At 45.7% G+C, this 25,693-nt stretch overlaps 1 protein-coding gene across 3 annotated transcripts in view; it reads right to left on the bottom strand.

Annotated features, from left to right (window-relative positions):
• The window catches only part of SLIT3 (slit guidance ligand 3), a 718,940-nt gene that overhangs the window by 243,983 nt on the left and 449,264 nt on the right, over window positions 1–25,693 (bottom strand). The window lies entirely within an intron of this gene.

The raw sequence follows: 25,693 nt of genomic DNA, 5'->3' as shown, positions 1-25,693 counted from the left end.
TTAGGGATAGGTATGATGGATTCAAGTTGCATTTCCACAAACCCACCCAAAATAGGGGTTCTACTGCACTTCATGTAGTATTTAGCAGCGTATCATGCTGTTTTGAGCAGGGAGGGGAAAGGGACAAAGTTCGGGTCTCAAAGCTGCTCAGAAACAAGTCTGTATCAGCGTCCTCTTTAAGAATCCCCAAAGCCTCAATTTCCTTTCCTGAGACCCATGCGTTTGTTTTGGTTCTCACGGCCTTCCAGTTTTCTTTTTTGCTGGACCAAATATATGCACCTGTTTTCATTCATACCCCAAAGCTTGCTTGGGGTCTTAGTGAGTAATCAAGCATATATTTGTGTATCAATCATGTCTATATATACAAGTATGTATCTTCCTTATTTTGAAAAGAACACAATAACTTTCAGATATTAAGGTAAAAAATGTCCTACCCAGACACAACCACTGTTACCAATTAGGAGGAATATATATATATATTTCACCAATATGATCTCATAGTATATAGTCTGCTATAACACTTTCCCCCACTATATTGAGAACATCTGTTTCTGTCATTAACAGTATGCCAATGCCAACATTTCTTAATGGCCGTACATCATCTGATTCTACAGATGGCTATGATCCTCTGCTGTTAAGTATTTATTTATTTGTCATTTAAGGCAACCCTGGGATGAATTTTCCCAGTGCCCACACATTTTGAGGACACTTGTTTGGCTACCTCCTTGATATAAAGTCGTATGAGGAGATGTACTGGGTCACAGGGAAAATGTCTTAAATTGCCATGCTGTCCTAGAGGCAGCTGGACATTCCTATGCTGATTTTCCATGGGCACCTAATCCAAAGCTATGCTGCTGTTGCTGCTGCTAAGTCGCTTCAGTCGGGTCTGACTCTGTGCAACCTCAGAGATGGCAGCCCACCAGGCTCCCCCATCCCTGGGATTCTCCAGGCAAGAACACTGGAGTGGGTTGCCATTTCCTTCTCCAATGCATGGAAGTGAAAAGTGAAAGTGAAGTCGCTCAGTCGTGTCTGACCCCTGGCAACCCCATGGACTGCAGCCTTCCAGGCTCCTCCATCCATGGGATTTTCCAGGCAACAGTACTGGAGTGGGGTGCCATTGCCTTCTCCGAATCCAAAGCTATAGATGATTCCAAATATATTTGGAAAGAGAAGTCAGACCACCATCCTCCACTAAAACCTGGGCCCTCTAAATTAACCATGTTGCCAGGAGCAAGAGGAAACCTAGGAAGCAGGAGAGAGGTGTCCCTTTTCTGCTCTCATCTGCTGAGCTGAATTGCCCTACTCTGAGCGGTGGGCCAAACTCAAGATCCATGGAGACGCAGGCCACTATTAGGCCCTGAGGCCAGGTCTGGTGTTGGGGTCAGGTGCAGAGACAAACACAGAGGGAAGTCTTGGGGCTGAGTAACAGGGTGCTCCCAGTCTCGAATCCAGTTTCCTCTGCCTGCAACTGATGTCAGTCAATTCAGATGCAGAGTGCGCCCCGCTGCAGGCTCCCCAGGCTGGGCCTGATTCAATGAGCAGGGCTCCAGCCTGCAGTCTGGGCGCTGAACAAAGCCCATGACAACAGCAGAGGTCAGGCAGTGTCACCAAGGCCACTCCCCTGCTCTCCATCAGCCTTCAAGAGAAGGGGGCCCAGGTCCTGTCATCCGACTCAGGCAATTTCCACCAGGCATCTGGGCTGAACCTGAGGCTCCTGCAGCCACAAAGGGCCCAGTCTTTTCTGCCAAGTGGAGGCTGGTCTCCAGGACAGTGAGCCCCTGCCCGCTTCTCTCTCAGACTTGGCTGCTGCCTTTGGCCGCTCTGGGAAAGCGCTCAGGCCACATTTTTGGCAAACAGCTAATGATCAAAATCAGGGGCAGGTGGAGGAAACAGGAGAGAGGTTTAGAATGGTCAGCTCTAAGCACACTTGAAAGCCAGATGAAGTGGTACATAGTCCAATAATGCCTTCACCTTTTGGGTTTACTTACCCCGGTATACTAAACCAATAACAATTGTATGCGTATTCTGGTTTGCAGTACAGTGGGATGAAGAGAGGACAGTCTTATTTAAGCACAAAAATCTGGTGGAGGTGCCGGGCAATCTCCCATGAAAGTGGTCACACAGACAAAATCCTGCACTGGGATGGGACGGCCACGTGGGTTTCCGTTCACTTTTCTCTTGCTGTAAACACACCCAGTCTTGCTCCTACTTTCAGAAGCCCCATTTAAAGCACTGCTCTTGCCACCTCCTTGCCATGCCTTCCTCTTGCCACAATTTGAGCAAAACTGTAGATGGTAGGGAATTTATCTGTTCCCCATGACAATCTGCTTGTAAATTTTATTAATTTTATTTTCCATGGAGCCTCTTTTCTCTGGCTACCGGTACCACTGCCATTTATCTGCAGGACTGTATATTGATTTTATAAATACCTCTAGTGGGCTGACAAACTGGCAGCTTTAATGGTGTTACTGATGGGGTGTGGAGGAGGGTTCAGGGCTGCTTGCTCCATTTTCGGTAACTGTCCCTTCACAATTATCTTGGGGCCTTTGTGAGGGTTCCTAATAGTGTGTTTATCTCAGCGTGATGCCAGAGCATGGAGCTATTGTTAAGTACTATCTTTGAGAGAGACAAGAGCCACCATTTTCGCCTGACACTTAGATAAAAATAACAAAGTCTATCCGGGGTGCTCAGAGCGTAGTTCTGGCCAGTTGCTTGTCGGGGGTTAGTGCTTCCCCCTTCCTGCGGAGATGCTCAAAAGTGGCCAGCGAAACAACCCTAGAGGAAAGGAAGAGGTTGGACTAGGGTGAGAGAGAATTGAGCTGGGGTTTTCTGGGGCAATAAAAGAAGATGACCGGTAGGAAAGGCTTTCTTGGTTGGAAAGTGGGGCTACAGATTGGAATGCCTTTTTAAATAATTAGGACTCAGAAAGGAGAACTGCATTAGCTAAAGTGCATTTTCCTGCTTCCGGAAAATGATTAACCAACTGATTATTCCATTCCAAAACACCAAACCAAAGAGGACTTATTAAGGTGACAGTAAGTCAAACAGGAGTTGGCAAGAACCAATAGATCCCCCTTCCAGCCAGCACTCCCCCCCCTCCCCGCCCCCGCGCCTTTTTAATTTACTAAAATGCTTTGGACACAGATTAACTTTCTTCGCAAATTTATTATTGTTTCATCTACCTTGAAATGGGAAATGCAGACACTTTGATAAATGGATTGAAAGGTTGTCTAGTTTCAGTGGCGCTTTTGAAATGCTTCCCGGGGCTCTCCCTGCAATGTCAGGCATGCTTTGTTCTCAGAGCAGCGGTGAATGACAGTCCCCACCTTCAGCCCACCCCTGCCTCCCCATGTTTACCAGGCAAGGCAAGACGCAGGAAAATGCTCTCCTCTCTGCTCCGGTGGGGACAAAGTGTTTGTCCTGATCACCTTCAGGCTACGAGGAAGTCCTGTCTGTGTTAAATGGCAGTTTATGGGGGTGGGGGAGATTCGCTCCTGGAGGCCGATCTCCAATTACTCCCAAGTTTCAGGACACGGTTTGGAAGCTCCCCAACCATGGGAAATTCTTGTGTCTGAAGTGATAGAGCCACTTATTAGCTGTATGATCACAAAAACTACTGAAATGCTCCATGCCTCAGTTTCCCCTTACTGATCTCCTACAGATTAACACTGAGGATGAAATGAGTTGGTATGTGTATACTTTGCACAGTGCCTGGAACCCCGGAGGCATTCAGTGAAAGGTTGCATTTATTTCTTGAACTGTCCCCATTCCGTCCTGGATTTACAGTGCTGAAAATGTCCCTTTTCACCAACCTCAGGACATATGCCTACAACTCCGCAAAGAATAGAACACGTAAACATCGTTACTATTCTTTTCATAAAATCTGAGGGAGATCAAACTTCCTCTCGGGCTTTCCTGGTGATCCAGTGGTTAACAATCTGCCTGCCAATGCAGGGGACACAGGTTCCATCTCCAGTCCATGAAGATCCCACACGCTGCAAGGCAAGTAACCCTGAGCACTGCAACTACGGAAGCCCGTGTGCCCCGGGCCTGTGGTCCGCAGCAAGGGAAGGCGCTGAGGGAGAAGCCTGCGCACTGAGCTAGAGGGTAGCCCTGGATCACCGCAACTACAGAAAACCCAGCACAGCCAAGGGTAAAAATAAACAAATAAATGATTTTAAAACTTCCTCTCATCTATCATCTAGATAGCTGTATCCATATTTGACTCTAGATTCTTTTGGATAAAACAGGAGCGTTTGATTCAGGAAGAAAGGAGTATCTTAGAGGGGGCTCTTTCAGAAGCAGATGCTTGCTCCAGTGATGGATTTACAAAGTACTCCTGGGAGAGACAAATAAGGGATGGAGAAAATTGGATGGAGAAGGAAATAAAGGACAGTCAGGTAGAGTGCTGGCTTTGGCCCAATGCCCTGGGAGCTCCAGTCTCTAACCAAGGGTGCTGGGTCTTCATAGCCCAGCATTAGACAGTCCTTGTTCGACCACCCAGGAGAAATGTGAATTCCCTGGTTTGCCTGCTCTCCGTAAGTCTGGATGAAGGGACTCCAGCAGCTCAAGGACAGATTGCTGAAGAAGTTCCCAGCCATGAGGTTCAGCAGCAAAGTCCAAAGAAGCAGGAGATGGGAGCTGATGTTGGTAAAGGGAACCCAAGGGATTCAAACCAAAGCGCTTCATATGAAGGCTTCAACGTTAGTTTTTCTAAATCAGGAAGTTCTCAGAAGATTTAAAAAATCACCCCAAGATGACATATCCAGGATCAGGGGTCAAGAGGCCATGAGGGGAAGCTAATTGAGAAAAAAAAAAAACAAAAAACTGCAGCAACCCAATCTGGCACCTTCTTTGTCTATTTCCCCAAACCCTTTGCACTGAGACCAATCAAGGGCCTTTTTAGTAACGTAAAAAATAATATATATATATATATATATCCATCAACTCTTGATTAGCCAAACTAAAAGAGGGTATGATCTAAAAGCATTTATATTTAGAACCTTCATTGGACTGGGGGTCAGGATTCTCTTTGGCCCAAGACTGTACTAAAATTACTTTCCTAGTCACTCACACTGCCTAGCAGAAAGAAATAATCCCATTGGTGTAGTAGATATCAACCCAAACTCATTTCATTTCTGACGGATAATCCATGAATCTAAAATTTCTCGGACTCTCAATGTTATCATCCTGTACAAAGCTGAACCTTCCTCCCCTACCCCCAACTCCTAAAATATAGTAAATGTGATGCATCACTCTGCTCTAGGAGCTAAAGAGAGAGGTTCTGCTTTGCTTACCTTGTTTTATACAGTAGGAGGGACAAATATGCAGGAAAAATTATTCCCAGGGGATTTTTACAATGTGGGCTTCAGGGGGGGATTTATCTTAAAAGGTAAATCTCTTGTGCAGGCAATTTATCTTAATAAGCAAGATTATACATTTGCAGTTGGGTCACTGTCAAAACCAAATGAGCCCCAAACATAGGTCCCAGCTAAGATGGAGAAACAGTGGAAACAGTGACAGACTTTATTTTGGGGAGTTCCAAAATCACTGCAGATAGTGACTGCTGCCATGAAATTAAAAGACACTTGCCCCTTGGAAGAAAAGCTATGATCAACCTAGTGAGCATATTAAAAGGCAGAGACATTACTTTGCCAACAAAGGTCCGTCTAGTCAAAGTTATGGTTTTTCTAGTAGTCTTGTATGGATGTGAGAGTTGGACTATAAAGAAAGCTGAGCATTGAAGAATTGATGCTTTTGAACTGTGGTGTTGGAAAAGACTCTTGAGAGTCCCTTGGACTGCAAGGAGATCCAACCAGTCCATCCTAAAGGAAATCAGTCCTGAATAATCACTGGAGGGACTGATGCTGAAACTCCAATACTTTGGCCACCTGATGCGAAGAACTGACTCACTTGAAAAGACCCTAATGCTGGGAAAGACTGAAGGCAGGAGGAGAAGGGGACAACAGAGGACGAGATGGTTGGATGGCATCACTGATTCAAGGGACATGAGTTTAAGTAAACTCCGGGAGTTGATGATGGACAGGGAGGCCTGGCATGCTGCAGTCCCTGGGGTCGCAACGAGCTGGACACGACTGAGCGACTAAACTGAACTGATGAAGTCCTGATAGGTCCAGCTGAGTGTCTGGTCAATAGCATTCTTTGTCTGAGGGAGATTACAGTAGAATACCTGAATCGTTTCCTGAAGGAAACGCCACCGATCTCAGAGATCCAGAGACTCAAAGTATCAGTGGGGGACCATCGCCACCTCCCCAACAACAATGATTTCCCACGGCTCCAGCTGGGTTTCTGATATTTCACTGCAGCAGGGTTGACGTTGCCTGCTCCCTTGATGTTAAAAAGTTACAGAATGAAGCACTTCAATGAGAGTTCCTTCCTTTCTGCCTTCTCTGGACAAGTTCATTAGAAAAGTTCTAGCATTCAGACACTTAAGATTGGTGGGGATTAAATGACTGTTCAGATTTTTATTCCACTCAACAGAAAGTGAGTTGAGCACCTACTGTGTGCTGCACTACTGAGACCCAGAAGTGAACAGAACCAGGTTTCTCTTCTCCTGGAACGTGCATCTTATTGATCACAGATACAAATAAACAGACTCCTTCATATATAGGAATATAAAAACCTAGACACTTCAAAACATAAGCTGCAATTTCACTGTTTTCTTTTTTTCCTTTTCAACAAGTAGAAAGCCTGTATCTAAATTCACACTGTAAGATTGTTGCTAACCACCAAGGAAAATAATTCACAGTTTTGTTTTCCTCAAAGTTCAAAATCTTTTTAGGTTTTAGGGGGGGGAAAAGGGAAAGATGCCAATCTGAACTGGGACTTGCAGAGATGCAGATTTGTTTAATCAAGTACCTTGGATTTGTCTTTTAAAGTGGACAGTTGGATAAAAATCAGGATAGTTTGAAAATGTTATTAACAGGGCAGCTGTCCCCACAGTAGGGCTCACTGCCTACCTGATCAGAATTTACTGATGATGCTTTGAAAAAAATATATAGACCCCTGTATTTAAAAATAATGTAGATATGATAATAGCATTATGTTTTCAATGTTTTTATGTGTTATTTTTTTTCTTTCACTTATGTCTTTATCTTTGAGAGATACATACTGAAATAATTAAGGATGAAATGATAATGTCTGAGTTTTACTTCAAAACAATATAGGAGAGGAAGAACTGGGTAGAGAGATTGATAAAACAAGATTGGCCATAAGTTAATACTTATTAGAGCTCAGTGATGGGTATTAAGGGGGTTTGTTTATAATCCATGCTTGACTTTTACACAAGGGTAAAATTTTCCATAATAAAAAAAAAATTTAAGACTGATTCCTGGGACCCATCCCAGATCTACTGAATCAGAAGCCTTGAGGATGATTTCTGGACACTTTGAACAAGTTTATGAACATGGGTAGGATAATTAGTGTATCTGATTAGGTGCCAAGTTCATATTCTAGCTGTGTGTCTTTAAGAGTATTAATTTAATCCTTTAAGCTTCAATTTGTACTTCTTTGAAATTAGGATAAGCATCATAGATAATGGACAAGCAAGTGCTGTCTATATTCTAGGCAGGATATAAATGCAAATCACTATCTTTATTTTATCAGCATGGAGTTAACAGAGCATCCTACTTCTTTACATATCTAGTCTGCTTAGGGAAAATCTTGGGTCCAAGATGCAAAGTCTCAGGTGTAGGCTTGCTGGTGTTGGGCAAAATGATCATGGGATACGTAGGTAGATGGGTAGGTAGGTAGCTAGATTGATCAATAGATAGATGGGTGGATGGGTAGGAGGGTAGATGGATGGATGGATGGATGGATGGATGGGTAGGTGGGTAGATGGACGGATGGATGGATGAGTAGGTAGGTTGGTAGATAGGTAGATAGATGGTAGATAGACAGATGGATAGATAGGTAGGTAAGTAGATGAAAGGAGGGTTGAATGGATGGGTAGGTAAATGGATAGGTAATATTCAGATGGATAGATGGAGGGAGAGCGTCTCCTCACAGGAGGAGGCTGTGGCAGATAGAGTGACAACATCTAACCTGTATTTTAGAAATCCACTCAGGGGCCCAGTTTGGAGGCTGACCCAGAAGGGACTAAGAGTCCCCGGGTGACTCCACCTCTCCCAGGATCCCAGAGGTCTGGCAGAGGTAAACCAAGTTCTTTGTCCCTCCCAAACCCTCAGGTGAGGCTCTGCCTGAGTGAGACGCGACATTCCTGGTGGAGCCTCACAGATGAGGAGTTTCCCACAGATTTCTAAGAGAGCTGCAATCTAAGAGAGAAGTCACTGGAGGGCAGGGAGTGAGCAGAAGGGCATGGCCAGGCTGAGAGGCAGATCTAGAGCCACGACGGCCGATGCAGCCTGGTGTTTGAGCACAGCGGAACTCAAGGACCCTCTGAGGGGCCGAGGGCTATAAGCTGCTACAAAAGCCTACAAATGGAATTGGGGTTCTTGGTTTGCTCTGAGTAGTAGAGGCACCCCTTCTCTTTCTGGGCTGATGTTCTAGAGACCACAGACTAATGCATTCAGGTTTCCCAGGTTAAAGCAAATAAGTAAAGCAAAAGATTGTTATGGACAATCGTAACAGTGAGGAGGTAGGCTGGGGGAATGCAGGGCCCATTTAAATTAATTTCCCCCAAGGTTTATTCTCTGTGCTTGCCAACAGAACACTCCAAGGACTGAAGGGTGCAGAGGCCAGTATCCTTCCAAAGAAAGTGAAAGTATTAGCTCAGCTGTGTCCAACTCTTTGTGACCCCATGGACTGTAATCCTCTGTCCATGGACTTCTCCAGGCAAGAATTCTGGAGTGGTTGCCATTCCCTTCTCCAGGGGATCTTTCCGACCCAGGGATCAAACTCAGGTCTCCTGCATTGCAGGCAAATTTTTTACTGTCTGAGGTACCAGGGGAGCCTGCCCCTTCAGAGAAGACCTGCTAATTCTAGAGCAGTTCTGTCTTATCCAAGTATCATATGAGCCACTGGTGCAACTACATTCTCTCAGGGATTTTTCTGGCGATCCAGCGGGTAAAACATCGCCTTCCAGGGCAGGGGTGCAGGTTTGATCCCTGGTCAGGGAACTAAGATCCCATATGCTTCAAGGCCACAAAAACCAAAACATAAAAGAGAAACTACACTGTAATAAACTCAACAAAGACTTTAAAAATGATTCACGTTAAAAAAAAAAAACTTTAAAAATATTTCTCTTAGCTGCATCAAAAGCAATCAGTTGAGATGAATATTAATAAAGTATTTCACTTAACCTGACATATCCAAGACATAATCATTTCAATAAGAAAATAAATTAGTGAGATACTTTACATTCGTTTTTCATACCAAGTCTCTGGAATCTGTGTATTTTAAATCCATGTCAATTCGAGCCAGCCATCCCGTAAGTGCCTGATTGCCACATGTGGCTGATGCCTATTGTATCAGTCTGTTCTAGGGCAAAGCTAGGAGCTGGATGCTAGAGTGATGTGTCCACTCATTGCCAAGAGAGAAAGAGCCTTCCATGTAGGAGTCAATCTAAAGGAGCCCAATGGAGGGTTGCTGGGTGGTGAGGGAAGGTTGAGTTATCAATGGGAAATGTGGAAAGGAGCCAGTCAAGACAGAAACCTCTGGATTCAGGGAAGCAAGTCATGAGTTGAAATATTCCAGTCATTCAATCATCCCTTCTAGGAGCAGAGAACCTCCTTCCAGTCGTGGGGTTTAATTTGCCTTTCCCAACCACTACCCTTCTAGGGCTGAAAGGATAAAACTAACACTTCCAGTCCAAATAGCACATGTATACCTGTGATGGATTCATTTTGATATTTGGTAAAACTAATACAATTATGTAAAGTTTAAAAATAAAATAAAATTAAAAAAAAAAAAGAAGCTTTCTTCACTGAACTGTCATATGTAACTCCAACGAAGGCTCTTTGTGTTCATGATGTAGCATTATAACTGATTGATCATCCCCAGATAGTGGTGCAGAGGCTTAGCTTCTCAACAGTTTACTAATCCCTGGGATTATCACAATTTACCGACAAAACAGTTACTTCGGTGTGTTTGGGGAGCTCTTATTGTCAGCCAAATTGAGCCTTCTGTTCTGGCCTTCCTTGTGTCACTGAATGATCAAGGAAATATTACCAGGATTCCGATTACTGGCATCTGACTTGAGTTTATGCGTTCATCACCAACGAACCCTTCAGGGAGTAAAACTGTGATTCAGGTATTCTTATATCACGTGCAAAAACCTGGTGCTGAAAATAATCTGACTGTAAGGACCTAATGATGTTAGTCGTTCAGTTGTATCTCACTCCTTGCAACCCCATGGACTGTAGCCTGCTAGGCTCCTCCACCCATGAAATTCTCCAGGCAGGAATACTGGAGTGGGTAGCCATCCCATTCTCCAGGGGATCTTCCCAATCCAGGGACTGAGCCTGGGTCTCCTGTACTGCAGGCAGATTCTTTACCGTCTGAGCTGCTGTACCTGAGATAGTCCCTTGCCAACTGTTTTCCGTTCAATGAAATGTTTTGGTTTGATTTGTCAATCTTGGCTGGGGTGGGAAGAGCGGTCCACTTGGTTCAAAAAGATGGAGACTGGTGTTTTCTAATTTTCCTTTGTTTGAAGCTGTGCATCTGCCCAGTGGAGTTTGGGAAAGGGAGCCCATTTCTGTGCAATCCATCCTCCTCTCCGTGAGACATGCTGTTCCCACCCCCTCCTTCCCCTCTGCCCCTCTCTCTTGGCAGCCCTCCGAGGCTTTCATCCCTAATTTGATTGTTGTAGCTGAAACTGTCAATCTGAAATCCAGTAGCATGTCTAATGCTGGCTGGACAAGGGGAATGCAGGAGGAGTCGAGGGGGAGGCAAATTCATCTTGCGAAGTAGCTTTATGTAAATCGATCCTTTGGCCGAACGCTGGAGCCAAGCATTTGCTGATTAATTGGAGAAGCGTCCTTGTTCCTGAGTCTTCTTTAGAGTGATGGCACAAATTGAGTCTGCTCTTCTTCACAAAGACATTCCCACGCCAAAAAGCCTTTGCAATTAGGAGATGAAACCTTGGGAGCGAGGGGGAGGTGGCAGGGGTGGGGGGAACGTTTATGGAATTGTTCTGAAATGAAGTGCGTGCACTAGGTCTGCTTCGTGATCAACTGCTGACCTGAGTACCCTCGTTTGCCTCTCAGACGGTGGCCTGACAGCCTAAGTTCTGAGGCAGAACACCCCATAGGTGAAGATCTGCTTGTGCAATAATTAGCAAAAACCAAGAGGGTGGCTCGTGTGCCTTCTACATGTGTTTTTCTTGTGGATTCCAAATATATCTGTTCAGTTACTGCTCAGATCCGTTTCTGTTGGTGTCAAGAAGGATGGAGTGAATCTGTGATTGATCAAATCCCTCTTTCATACCTTCTAAACTTTTCTGGAAAAAGAAAGCCCCAGCAAGATGTTACCTCATCCTCCAATGTGATCCTTTTAACTCTGTCCTGGAGCACTGTCTGGGGCTTCCTAGGTGGCCTGCCAATGCAGGAGACACAAGAGATGTAGGTTCGATCCCTGGGTCAGGAAGATCTCCTGGAGGAGAGCATGGCTTTGCACTCCACTATTCTTACCTGGAGAATCCCATGGACAGAGGAGCCTGGGGCTACAGTCCATAGAGTTGGAAGAGTCAGACATAACTGAAGCGACTAAGCGTGGACACGCATGCAGGGCATTGTTTAACTTGCCTATACCAAACCTTCTCTACCCCATCGATGATGTTTATACTGGAATATGCCTTCAGAAACTCGGCCTCGCTCCAGAGAGACACAAAGCCTTCAGGACATTTGATATAGAAGAGAAAAGCAGGAGTAACATTTGTTCCTATGTAGATTTGATGTTGGTACATAGTGGAAAACCTCAAGAGATGATTGATAGTTGGTCTCGGTTGCAGAGTGCTCATTTAAAATACTGAATTATGTGCAAACCACATTTTACATAGAAATATATCTCAAATAGTTCCCATTTGTGTTCTCTTCCATTAGAGGTCATTTCTATGTAAAACCATCAAAATTGCCTTTATAGGTCATGTCCATTTGACGGCCTCTAAACCTTCAGTTCAGACGGTAAAGCGTCTGCCTGCAGTGCGGGAGACCTGGGTTCGATCCCTGGGTGGGGAAGATCCCCTGGAGAAGGCAATGGCAACCCACTCCAGTGTTCTTGCCTGGAGAATCCCATGGACGGAGGAGCCTGGGGGGCTACAGTCCATGGGGTCGCAAAGAGTCGGACACGACGGAGCGACTTCACTCACTCACTCACTCATACCAAAAAGCTAATGACAAATGAGCAGGCTGCACACAGGTTAAGTGAGCGTGGATCTGGAAAGATTGCTTATGACTGCTAACCCATGCGCTGATGAGAGGCGGAGCTGGCCAGGTCACATGGTCTCTGCTACTGACCCCTCACTAAGTTATCGGCTTCATGTGGCCCAGGACGTCTGCTGAGCATGAGGCCTGATGCATAGCTTAAAAAATACCTGTCAAATGGATAAAAGAAAAAGCTAAAAAGATTTCATGGCATTACCTGGTCCAAGGGTGACTGAGAATAAACCTCCAGCTATGAGGAATTTTTTTTTCCAAGTCCAGGTTGTCCATTTAAATGAGAAAGAGCTCTGGACTCCTCCTTGACCCTTCCGCCTCTCCCTTCCTGGTGGAGTGTCATGTGTGTGAACTGATACAGTTAAAATAGGCTTGCATCCTATGGAGTCACAGATGAAGTGTCCAATTCAGAAGGGTTTAGTGAGCTGCGCTGAAGAGTGGGATGAGCAGTTATATGGGAAGATAGGCTATGCAGATGAATAATTAGCCTTTGGGGGACAGAGTTTAAACCTGGCCCGCGAGGGTACAGCAGTTTTGGAAAATGGATTTGATCTGGAAAGGGGCTGTGTGCCTGACAATCTTTCATCTCCCCATTTCTTATTTCTGGCACTTGTGGAGACTAAGATGATATAAGACAATGAAACTCCAGCTAGAGAAGGAGACACTTCGAGCATCAAGTGGCGGGAGATGTCAGGAGGGGATGACTGGCAGTGAGGAAGTGTTGATTATCTTTGTGATAATCTGTTCTGGGATCAATCTCCTCACCACCAAATTGTCTGAAAGATCTGGAAATCCTCACGGAGGCTGAGGATTAGCAGAAGCCAAGTCGGGGGTGAGAGCAGAGGAAGCGGAGGTGGGAAGGAGAGGGGCAACCTGGAGCGAGATGTGACTGTGTTCGGGGAGCAGCTGAAGCCCCTTTCCCATGTCTATCCCTTGTAACCTTAAATGTTCAACTTGATGATGAGGAAGGATTCTTTGAACACATTCTCCTCTGCATGCTCTGGGGGCTTTCCTGATGACTCAGATGGTAAAGAAGCCATCTGCAATGAGAGACCTGGGTTCAACCCCTGGGTTGGGAAGATCCCCTGGAGCAGGGCACAGCAACCCACTCCAGTCTTCTTGCCTGGAGAATCCCCATGGACAGAGGAGCCTGGCGGGCTACAGTCTACGGGGTCAAAAAGGGTCGACACGAATGAGCAACTAAGCACAGCACACTGGAGGCTCTGTGTGTGCTGCGTCCTAAGACTAACATTTTATGGCTGAACAATTTCTCCTTAAGGGGATAGAGCACGGGTGTTACCCTCTGTGACCCATCTTGTCTTCTTTTTCTTTTTAAAATATTCATTTACTTTTGCCTGTGCTGGGTCTTCGTTGCTGCACAGACTTTTTCTCTCACTGTGGCAACTGGGGGCCACGCTCCAGTTGTGCTTGGGCTTCTCATTGTGGTGGGTTCTCTTCTTGCAGAGCATGGGATCTAGGTGTGGTGCATGGGCTCAGTTGCTCCATGGCATGCGTATTTTCCTGTATTAGGGACTGAACCCATGTCTCCTGGATCAGCAGGCAGATTCTTTACCACTGAACCACCAGGGAAGCCCCATCCTGTCTTCTTAAAGACCTAGGAGGTGGCAGGGGCTGCAGCTGGCTCTGCCTTAAGCTGCAGCTGCCCAGAGGCTGGAATTTGGAATTCAGCACTGCAGCTCAAGGATACATGGCTTGTATACGCCTGTTCTTTCTTGTAACTTTTCAGAACCCCATCAAACAAGTGAAATCTCAACAGTGAAGGTGAGATGCCATCCTGGGGGCCATCTGCTGATAAAATCAATGTGGTTTCAGAAAGGCTCAAAATTATCTCCTGCAGAAGCAGGAAAAGCAATTCAGTAAGAGCTCAGCACTCTGGGTTGCGAAGCCAGCTCTGGAAACCAGTGTCGGATGGAGTCTACAGCAGTTTAAGGCATTCGCCTATGCTAATACTATACAAGGACATTTCTCATCATGACCCCTGTGCTATTTATTGTTCCACTCAAAGCAATTACAGATATTGCTAATAACTCACACCTGTGGGTGTCCTGGTATTGATGAAAGCAGAACAGATGCTGTTCTCTGGCTTATTTATGTAAAAATGGATGCAGTTCAATAGATTTACACCAAGTTTGAAGTTAACACTAATATTTAATCCCAGACCTGCTTCTGGCTATTTAGCTTGAAAGGCACCAGATGAGGGATGCAAGTGAGGGGAGAGCCCAGCGAAGCACAAAGATGAAATTAATTTGTGCAGAGCGTGAGACTGCCGCCACTAGTCTCGTGCCAGATGCAACAACCTCCCCTGTCCCAGGCGAAGAGGACAGGATTTCCATGGTAAGAGGTGGGGCAGGGAGAAGGGAGAGAGGGGACACATCTCCCTGGCCCCTCTGAGACTGTGCATTGATTGCAGCCTGAGTTATACTTTTCCGGACAATCAACTCCGTTCCCAGCATATGTGAGCCCAGAAGTCCTGCATACAGTCAAGGCCCCAGGAGACAGTGAAGTACTATATCAAACGCATGGCTCAGGAGCCTGGAAGACCCTGGAGTGAATACCAGCTTTGCCTCTGGCTAGCTCTGTGACTTTGTATGAGTAATTACCTTGTCTGAGCCTCAGTCTCCTCATCTATAAAATGGGGATAATGAAAACACTTGTGTCAGGGGATTATTACAAAATGGATAATGAGTTCAGAGCATCATGTTATGTGGCTTATCATAAGCACTTAAGTATTCATCACTATGAGTGCTGCCTACATCTGTTCAAGTCTTCAATCAAACACTCTGAATAGAAGACAAGAAAATCCCTGCCTCTCTGTCCCACAAAATATCACATAGAAACTCTAAAATTGTAAAACAGCAACTCAAGGTCAAGTTTAATATCAAAGGAAGCAAAATTGGGTTCCACTCAGCCTGCTGTGTCTCAAAGCTTCCGCAGGTCCTGCAGGGAGACTTGACCTCTTGGAATCTCCCAGGCTCCCCTGATGATGGAGAGGGTGGGTGGGGTATAGAGAGAGACACATAAGTTAAAGCTGCACAACTCTCTAACCCCTGCGGAAGCTGGCTGGACATGGTCTGCAGTCACTGCCGTGCCGGGGAGAAGGCAGCAGGAGACTTCTATCAAGAAGGAGAAGAAGGGCAGCCAGAAGGCAGCTGGTGCTCCAGCAGGGAGGAGTAGGGAGATCACAGCCCCGGCAGCCTTCAGACTGGGAAGCAGCCTCAACATGACACCGTTCTGGGCTGAGAGCAGACTGCTGATCCAGCCACATGTACGCGGACTCAGAACAAGCCAAAGTAGTTCTCCGTCTTCCCGAGGAAGCTGGGGGCTTGTGTGAGCTCCCAAGGGGTCCAGAGCCATGTGGGGAATGGCCCTCAGAGGAAAGCCTGAGATGGGGCAAGGTGGGGAGTCCAGCTGACTTTGCTACTAAAGCAAATTTCTGGCTGTGGTTAGTCTCCGGAGAACAGACTCCTCGCCGTCCCGGGGCTTACATTTCAATGAAGGGTCACCATTAGTAGGATGACTATGATGTTCCCAGGGAGTCAGGTGCTGCAGGTCAGAGCTAAGTAAATGAGGAGACACGGTCCCTGGAAGACGCCATGGCACAGCAAGTATGATGTCACCTCTTAGGAAAGCTCGGTCCCCTGAGGAGACAGAGCCGGCTGCTCCAGGAAAGACTGTTTTCCTATCCCAAAGTGAAGGAGGCTGCTTGAGGATTGAGGGGTGGAACCAGAGAGGCAGCCTCTGTCATGCTGGTGTGGAAACTGTTGGAGGCTCTACCTCAGTGAATGAAAGACCACCTTTAGAGTCAACGGTTGGGCAGGAGAACCCACGCATAGCGAGATAGAGACAGATGTACGTATTTATGTGTGGATGGATGGGTGGATAAATTGTGAGCCAGAGACACAGGACAGAGGGAAAGAGAGAAAGACTGGCAGGCAGAGAGACAAAAACCAAGAGGGACAGAGGAAGAGAGCGACACAGTGAGACAGAGTAAAACTAGAGAAAACAAAAGGAAAAGAAAGCCAGAGAGAAACACATAAGCACAGAGACAGTCATCGCATGGAAGAGACCCTGAGAGGCAGAGACGCACAGAGGAAGAGGGCTGCATGGGTGTGAGGCCAAGAGACGCAGGATGCAGACAGGTCCACACACAAAAGGAGAGACACAGAAAGACGGGCTGGGAGAGCTAGAGACGACAGAACGAGAGGAAGAGGCTCAGTGGAGGCCCCCAAAGCTTGTGAGGCTGAACGTGAGCCTGCTCTCCAAAAGACCAAGGGTTTGGGCTTTCCCACGACCTGGGGGCCCAGAACGGGCAGAGGTGTGAGGGCTCCCCACAGCAGACTGCGAGGTTGCTCCAGGACAAGGAGTGTTCTCCTCCTTGTCTGGACCCTGCCCTGGGCTCAGGTCTCGGCCCTCCAGGACAAACCCTCCTCTTCACCCCAGGAAAGGAGCGCCCCAGGCCAGGGCGAGCGGCTGCTGGCTTTCTCTGAAGCTCTCAGCTCCAGGAGGCCCAGGGCTTCCTGTCTCCCTCACCTCCGGAAGCCAGACTGGAGGTTCTGGCAGGGAAAACTTGCAGGGGTTTCAAACTTTTTACATGACAAAGCGAGTTTTTAAAAGCCCCATAAAATTTCAAGGCACATACTTAATGTTCAAATGGCAGAATATATCGATCCCTGCCCATCCTCTAGTATCTTAAGTTTACCCAGAGGACCGTTTTATTTAATTAACTTGGTGCTTTATTAATATAAATATTCTCCTATTGATCATAAGAGGGCTTGACAGGCACTCACGCTGGGTATACATCACCTCCCCTCCGAGCAACGCCACTTAGAGGACTAGCTGGCTCTGAATCAAGGAGAGTGGCAGGAAGTGGTCCCCTGGGATGTCAGTTGCAGATGAATCTACAGCACTTTTATGGAAGGAGACTTTTTTTTTTAAGATCCAGCTCCTCACTTCTCTTAAAGTAGAAAGCATATGGAAATGAGATATGAAAATGGTCTTGGCTTACATGTATCAATTAAGCATGTCAATACCTTAATTAAATCGCTCAGCTTAATGAGATTTATACCAATGAGTATGTTTTATAGTTATAATAGCTTTTTTGGCCACTGTTCAAAATGTCAAATAAATTGTGAAAAGGGGATTTTTAAAAAGACATAATTGACATTCTGAACCAAAGCCAGTTTTTTTTCCCCCTCCCTTCTTTCCCCTTTATTCATGTAATTTTGGAGAATATATATAAAGTAATGGACCTTATAATGGATTGGGTTTTTAAAAGTCTTTTTTATCCTTCAATTCTAATCCGTCTTATCAACTTTTCTAAGCCTCAGATCACTGAAACTATGAATGCCCCTCACTTTTTTCTGGCCCTCTGGAGCTTGCCTTTTAATAATCTATAACTGAAGCTCACCATCATACATACAGAAAAAAAAAAAACATACTCTCTGCCCTGATGAACAAAACCCCAAACAAAACAGGGTATAAGGTTAAAAGGCCTTATGATGTGAGGTTATTACCAAAACATCAGAACATCTGGATAAAAAGTATTCTTAATCTCTTATGAAAAATCATATTTTCTCTAACTTATAAGGCAAAGAAAGTCAAGGTTCTGCCTCCCTTCTCCTTAGATTCTTTTTCTCTCTAAGCTTTTCTAAATCATTTCTTAATTTACTTTTGTATATAACCATGACCTACTTCCTTAAGGACAGAAAACCAGGAGAAGACCTTCTAGACATGGGCACACACACACTCTAAAGGGAGGTGAAATGATCGGGGAAATTTGCTTCCGGTCGCGGATTCCTCCCAGTAAGTCATAGGCAGAATGAGCGAAGTTGTGAGCATTGCCATGTAGGTTCAAGGTTATTACAAAAGCCATGATTGCAAACAAGAGAATGAAAGAAAAACAATATACACGATTTGGGGGCACTTGTCTGAAATGCCATGGACAGAGTGGGCTACAGTTCGTGGGGTCGCAAAGAGTCGGACATGACTGAATGACTGAGCACGCACGCACGTCTGAAATGCACAAGTGCATCTCGAGTCATGGTCCAGTCCTCCAGTCCTGAGATCTCAGCCAGGCCACGGGTTGAACACTGCCCTAGAGCAGGCTGACTGGAGGCAGGATGATCCCTCCTGAGGTTCTGGCCTTTGAGGACCATGTCTGTGGCCTCTCAGCCTTTCACAGTCAATCCCCTCCCAATTCCCGGGGAAGAATGGTACCAAACAGAGGCTCCAGAGGCAAGCAAGAACCAGGTAGGTCCTCCCATTCTGATTCCTTTCGCTGACAAGATCTGGCCGAGATTTGCAGAAAAGACCAAAAACAGCAACCATTACTGGATACTATTCAGAATAAAGCATCTTTGCTCAGAACCCATGAAAATTTTGGAGCCAAAACATCCAATCTTCTTGGTTTACAGATGGCAAAACTGAGGACCCCAAAGAGAAAGGATTTGCCCAAAGTCACACTGTTTGAGGCAAGTACACAGGACCCCGACTCTGAGGACAGGGGCCCTGGCCTTCTCGCGGGTTGTCTCTGCTCACTATCCACGGGACAGGACGGGAGGGAGGGCTGGGTCCAGCAGTTCTCATCTGTCTGGTTGCTGGGGAGCATCCTGGCTCATCTAACTACCTGGCAGGGGCCCTCCCTCCTCTGCTCTCTCTGCAACAGAGCTTTCCTAATGCTCTGCCTGCATTTAAAATGGGTAGTCTTTCCAGATCCATCCGTCCATCCAACCAACACTTGTGGAGCATTTACTGTATGCTAGACATGGTGCCAGGCACAGGGGAAGAGAAGGTGAACTAGTTCTCTGTTCCTGTAGCTTACAGACTTTTCGGGAAGACAAACATGAGCAAATAATAGTACAGAGGAGCATTTGTGATTTAAACCCTATAAACACAAGATGCTTGTATGATAGGAACACGTAGAATAAGAGAGCTCAATCCAGAGAAGATGGCTAGAGGAAGTGAAGCTTGGATGGGAACACAAAGCATGCAGAGAATGACGCGGGGAAGAGTGCTCACGGGTGTGGGCTGGTGCAGTGGTTCTCAGAGTCTGGTCTCTGGACCCGCAGCACTAATATCATCTGGGAACCTGTTAGAAATGCAAATTCTTGGATGGAATCCCAGATGTTCTAAATTAGAATCTTGGAGGGGAATAGCTACCTGTGGGTTTTTCTCCCCTCCAGGGAAATAATTTTTTATTTTAGTGTAAATTTAAAAACATACATGAAAGTAGAGAGTGTAGTATAATAAACATCAATTTCACCAATGATCAATATTTTGCTAATTGGATCTTAGTTCCCTGACCAGGGATCAAACCCAGACCCATGGCAGTGAAAGCCGTGAGTTTTAACCACTACACCACCAGGGAATTCCCTCTTTGGAGGGTTTTAAAAGCATCTTAGACATCATGTCATTTTGTTTATGTATAAACATATTTCAGTATACAATTCTAGCCAGTAAGGACTTTTCCTGCAGCTATCTAGCAATTATTTCACCTAACAAAATTAACAGTCCTTATTGTTCGGCTGGCATGCTGAAGTCCATGGGGTCGCAGAGAGTCTAACATGACTGGGCAGCTGAACAACTACGATTGCTTGCAGTCAAGGTTTAAACAAAGCCCAGGCACTGCATGTGAGCCACCCGTGTTTTAAACAAGTCCTCTGGATGATGCTAATGCCCGTGGGAATCTGAGACCCACTGATAAAGAGCATGCTGGGAAAGAGAACGTGTGGTGAGGATGCTGAGATGATAAGCATGAGGCATGTGTGATTTGAGAAGCTGAGAAAGGTGAGTGTGGCTACATTGGGGCAGCTAGAGAGTAGTGGCTGAGAGGGGACTGGTTGGGAAAATAGGAGGGGATGGCAGATGGGATCAAGTTTGGACACGATCCGAGGACAAGGAAAGCCACTGAAGGGTTTTAATCAGGGGAGAGGAAAGTTCATTGAATGTTGATGAGAACTCTCAAACGAAACCAGCAGAGCAACAGGAATAGGCCTTCCTTCTGCTGATTTGGAAAGCCAATTAAAAAATAACTGATATTTTAACGAATTCACATTTACATGTAAATTTTCATTTAAAAAGCCACAGGCTGTCACTCTCTCACCATATGCTTCTTCTCCATTCTGTTCTCCACAGTGACGAACAAGCCCCGAGTCTCCACATGCACCAAGTGGGGCAGGAGAAGAACAAAGAACTCAGAGGCAGCGGGCTTCTCTGGGAGTGGGAACTGCGGGCCTCTGGAAACCCTGAGTGTTTGCTTCATTATGTTTTCCCAGTCAGGGCTTTACTTGTTTCAGCATTTTCAGAAGAGTTACAGACTTATCTGCACCTGACTGACTCCTGATGGTGAAAGGACCCTGATGCTGGGGAAGATTGAAGGCAGGAGGAGAAGGGGATGACAGACTGACTCGATGGACATGAGTCTGAGCAAGCTCCGGGAGTTGGTGACGGATGCGAAGCCTGGCATGCTGCAGTCATGGGGTCACAAAGAGTCGGACACGACTGAGCGACTGAACTGAACTGAGCTAGCATTTCATTAGAAGAAGGAGCAGAGTCCTATTCTCCAGACCAGAGGTGAAGGCTTTACCCCATAATCCAATGTCACAGAAAACCAGGGCAGGACCCCAGGATTGCTTGCTTTTTATTCTAGCTGCCCAGGAGAAAAGAGTGCACGTGTTGGGGGGAAAGGGGACATGGAATGAATGACTTAAGGGTTAAAGGGCCTTCGGGCCTGGCCCCACTGCTGTGCATGCGTGACTGGAGCACACTGCCTTCCTTCTGGCCCTTCAAGGTTCCGCCGCAACCTTGCCTCACCTCCCTGTCCTCACTCCTGACCCCAACTCTATGCTAGCTACCCCTTCCTACTCTCCACAGACATCAGTCATGGTGCTTCTCCCAGCATCTAGTTCAGTGGGTTCTGAATGATTCTTTAAATGCAGATCGTTTTGCTGAGTAGATGTTTGCCTAGTGCCCTGATGTACAAACAGATCTCACTGGAGCTTCTCTGACTGCAGTGGTGGGTGACAGGGGATCCTGGAGGGACAAACACCCATGGCCTCAGTTTGAATATCACCATCCCCTTCAGTTTATTCCGGAAGAGGCGGTGTCATAAGCATCAATGTCTGTGTGGGGCGCTCAGCAGAGGGAGCCTCGACACACCTACCTTTCCTGTTCTGCCGTCTCTCACTCCATCTCCAGAAACTTAGGAATGTCTGGAGCCTGGGAAACTACTCTCCGTGAAGACTCGGTGTTGCCCGCACTTGCTTGTGTGTGTGTGTGGTCAGTTGCTCAGTCGTGTCTGAGTCTTCTGTGACTCCCTGGACTGTAGCCCACCAGGCTCCTCTATCCATGGGATTTCCCATGCAAGAATACTGGAGTGGGTGCCATTGCCTCTCCAGGGGATCTTCCTGATCCAGGTATCGGGCTTGGGTCTCTCGAGTCTCCTGCATAGGCAGGTGGATTTTTTACCACTAGCACCACCTGGGAGGGCGCTGTGCTTGCTTACTAGTAACTAACTAGTTCTAGGTGAGAACCACACATTCTTGAAAAAGAAAAACTACTATTTTATTTTTCTCCTGACCTTTCCTGCTCAGTTTGCATGGGGTAGAAGACTAGGGAGAAGATGAACAGAGAAAACAATCCCAAAGAGCCTAATTCTCCATTCCTGATCATCCGTCTCTGTGCATTTACAGCTGCGAATCAGAACTTCCCTCAGAGAGAAAGTGATGGAATTTTAAACCTTCTGACTCTTATCTCCTCTGAGGGGGTTAATCCAGAAAACTTTACTTTAGAAATAATAATAACTGATAATAATCCCTCATGCACACTTAACCAGCATTGGCCACGTTACTGTAGTCTTCCTAGTATTTCTGCATACGCTTCAATTTCTCTTTCCTATCAGAACACAGGAAACAGCTCCCAGACATCACTGCAAAATGCTAATTCCAGTTTTGGGGGCAGGCATAATGGCAGGAGGGTGAATTGCCATGGAGATAATACGTTGTGACAGACACGTGTGCATAATTAGAGGAACCCATAACAAAAGGGATCATGCCACTGGTCTCTGGAAAGGGCAGTTTTTCTGTGCCACCATTTTAGCATCACAGGGGTGCCCTGGGCTGGCACAGAAGTTCGCGATAATTTTGAATTTCCTCAGGGTTAAACTTTGATAAGCTTCTTTGAAAAAAAGAGAGATTTCCAAACCCTGCCCATTGACAGGAATGCAGCTATCAGGCATCATGAAATACTAGGAGTCATGGCTTAGATCTGCACTCATTCAGAGAAATGAACATTTGATGAACACCTACTATGTGCTCACTTCAGTTCTGAAAACGATGATGACCCAGGGGATTTTATACACAAGATCACAGTTCAAACACTAGGCAGCTTGCTCAAGGGCACACAGCAAAGAGGAGCTGAAATTGCACATGTCTGTCCTGACTTCCGGAGGAGGCAGTGGCACCCTACTCCAGTACTCCTGCCTCGAAAATCCCATGGACGGAGGAGCCTGGAAGGCTGCAGTCCATGGGGTCGCTGAGGGTTGGACATGACTGAGTGACTTCACTTTCACTTTTCACTTTCATGCATTGGAGAAGGAAATGGCAACCCATTCCGGTGTTCTTGCCTAGAGAATCCCAGGGACGGGGGAGCCTGGTGGGCTGCCGTCTATGGGGTCGCATGGAGTTACTTAGCAGCAGCAGTCCTGACTTCAGAACCTTGTTCTGACCTCGATAGACCATAGCACTTCCTGGAGGAGCCGGGTTCACCACCCATCCTGCCCAGCCCCACCTCTTCCCCAACATCAGCCAGTTAGAAAGGATACACTCAGGTACCCATGAACACAGAGATCATGTCTAGACTTTTAGCTTTGGCTTTAATGAGGTTCTGGGGATAAAAGAAGTTGAAAGAGCAGTCTCTTTTGAGAAGATTTTGTCTAATGAGCCATCCATGTCATGTGGCATAAATTTGGGCCTAGAGGTTGGTTTCTGGGTAAGTTCTTGGTTGAGGTACTGAGTGTTAGACAGGAAAGCACTAAGATGGGGAGAGAGCCGGAGAAATGTGAGGGCCCTGGGGAATTCCCTGGTGGTCCAGTGGTTAGGACTTGGTTCTTTCACTTCTCTGGCCTGGGTTCAATCCCTAGTCCAGGAACCAAGATTCCACAAGTCTAGCAGTGCAGCCAAAAAAAAAAAAAAAACCCAGAAATACAAGGGCCTTATAAGAACTCAGCTAGAGGGTTAGAAACAGCAAGCCCAGAACTTTAATTATCAGCAAGTCCTAATTTCTGCCTCACGTCCCTCAGAGTCTGTAGAAATCAGGTTATCCATGTGTTCTCTCATAAGGAAAGGACCACATTCCCTGCCCTACCTTACCCCTATGTTTTGATGTTCAAGAAAGGAAAGAAGAATCAGAAACAACTCTTAACATACCATACCATGTTGATATACTTAAAAGTGCAGAAAGCATGAAAACGGCCGGAGTACATTAAAACTAATGACCAGTTTGGTAAAACCCCACATTGCCTTGGCACTGCCCATTGTCTCCAGCAATAAAGAAACATCACAGGCAATTTATTGGGAGTTATTTTCAAATGAATTGCATTTGCCAAGAAGAGCACATTTAGCATTTGGTGATTCATACATGGTAAACATTATCATTCTGGTGAAGAACTTCGGATAAGTGAGATTTAGAGCCCAGGGGATAAATAAAACCTGAGAGTTTAAGTTTAATTAATATTTAAAAACACACGCTCATGTGTTCGTGCACGGTGATGGATCTGGATAAAAGTGCATCAGGAAAGTTTCGTCTGGATCTCAAACTGTAACAGGGATTATCTCTAGAATGAGGAATGGAATTGGGAAGAGGGTAAAGCGGAATTGTCCATGTTTTTTACCAATAAAAACAGAGGAATAATGTGGCAAAAAAATACATGTTATAACTTGATATTTCTGTATTTTAAATGATGTTTCCATATTTAAGTGATTTTTGTAACAAAGTATTCACAAGTTGTTTGTGTGTACTTGAAAGTTCAATTTAAAGGGAGTGATTTCACTTTCGAGAGCACCTTTTTACTGCCTTTGGAAATAAGGTAAGTGATTTTTTTTTATACTTTCTCACCAAGTGGTTTAGCTCCTGTGCTCCAAGTGGCTGATGTCAGCCCCACCAAGTGCTGTGTCCACGCAGAAGCAGAGCTGTGGGTCAGCTCGGCTCGGGGACCTCGGCTCTAGGACCTCACACTAAAGGCAGATTATGGGAACACAAACACTGCTGTTCTTTCTCCTCATTCGTGTGACTGGTTTATCAGGATGTAAATTTATCTACAGCCTCCCAGTTGGAAAACCTTTCTTTCTTATTTTCCTCCGCACCTGATGCACAAAGATGCAACATTTCTCTTTTGAAAGCTCTTTTACAGTTATATAGGGAACAGGAAACGATGTCTTGAATATGTCGCTAATCAGAAGGCAAGTTATTGAACCATATCAAAGTGTGATCATGTAGACGCAAAGAAAAGGCCAGGAAGGTAGCATGAAAGCAGATGAAGCAGCATCAGTAGTGAGCTGAGGGCTGGGAAAAAATGAGTAACTTTTCTTCTCTTTGAGGATTGGTCAGTACTCTTGCCTGGAAAATCCCATGGACGGAGGAGCCTGGTAGGCTGCTGTCCATGGGGTCACTAAGAGTCAGACACGACTGAGCGACTTCACTTTCACTTTTCACCTTCACGCATTGGAGAAGGAAATGGCAACCCACTCCAGTGTTCTTGCCTGGAGAATGCCAGGGACGGGAGAGCCTGGTGGGCTGCCATCTATGGAGTCGCACAGAGTCGGACACGACTGAAATGACTTAGCAGCAGCAGCAGCAGCATGGCCAATTTTGGTCCATAATTTTAATGAGGTACTATACTTACACTAAAGAAATGTATGTATTATTTTTAAAGAGCAAAATATATAGAATAAAGACATTTTAGAAAATACAGGAAGGTAGAAGCAATTACCTGTAATCCTTCTACTTGGGATAGCCCCTGAAAACACTCCACGTATTTCTTCCAGTCTGTCGTCTATGGATCCTCTGCTTGTGTTTATATACATACATATGTAAGTGAATATATAAACAAACATGCATATCGAGAGAAAGAGATGGAAGAGAAAGAGAAAGGCTTATCTTAGAAAGGCTTATACTCTTCCTTTTTCACTCAACATCACATTGCAACCAGAGAGGGCTATGTATACAGAGAGGTAGACAGAGAGAGGCTTTTCATCACACACCCTTTTTATCATTCGTATTTTGAACCATTAAAATGTACTGCCTATCTTAAAAGAGACTGATTC

Source organism: Bos grunniens, chromosome 20 (genome assembly GCF_055505025.1).
Source record: "Bos grunniens cultivar Pamir isolate PY7600 chromosome 20, Bosgru_T2T1.0, whole genome shotgun sequence".
Lineage (NCBI taxonomy): Eukaryota > Metazoa > Chordata > Mammalia > Artiodactyla > Bovidae > Bos > Bos grunniens.
The sequence above is the reverse complement of the archived record's forward strand: the minus strand, read 5'-3'. Positions and strand labels throughout refer to the sequence as shown.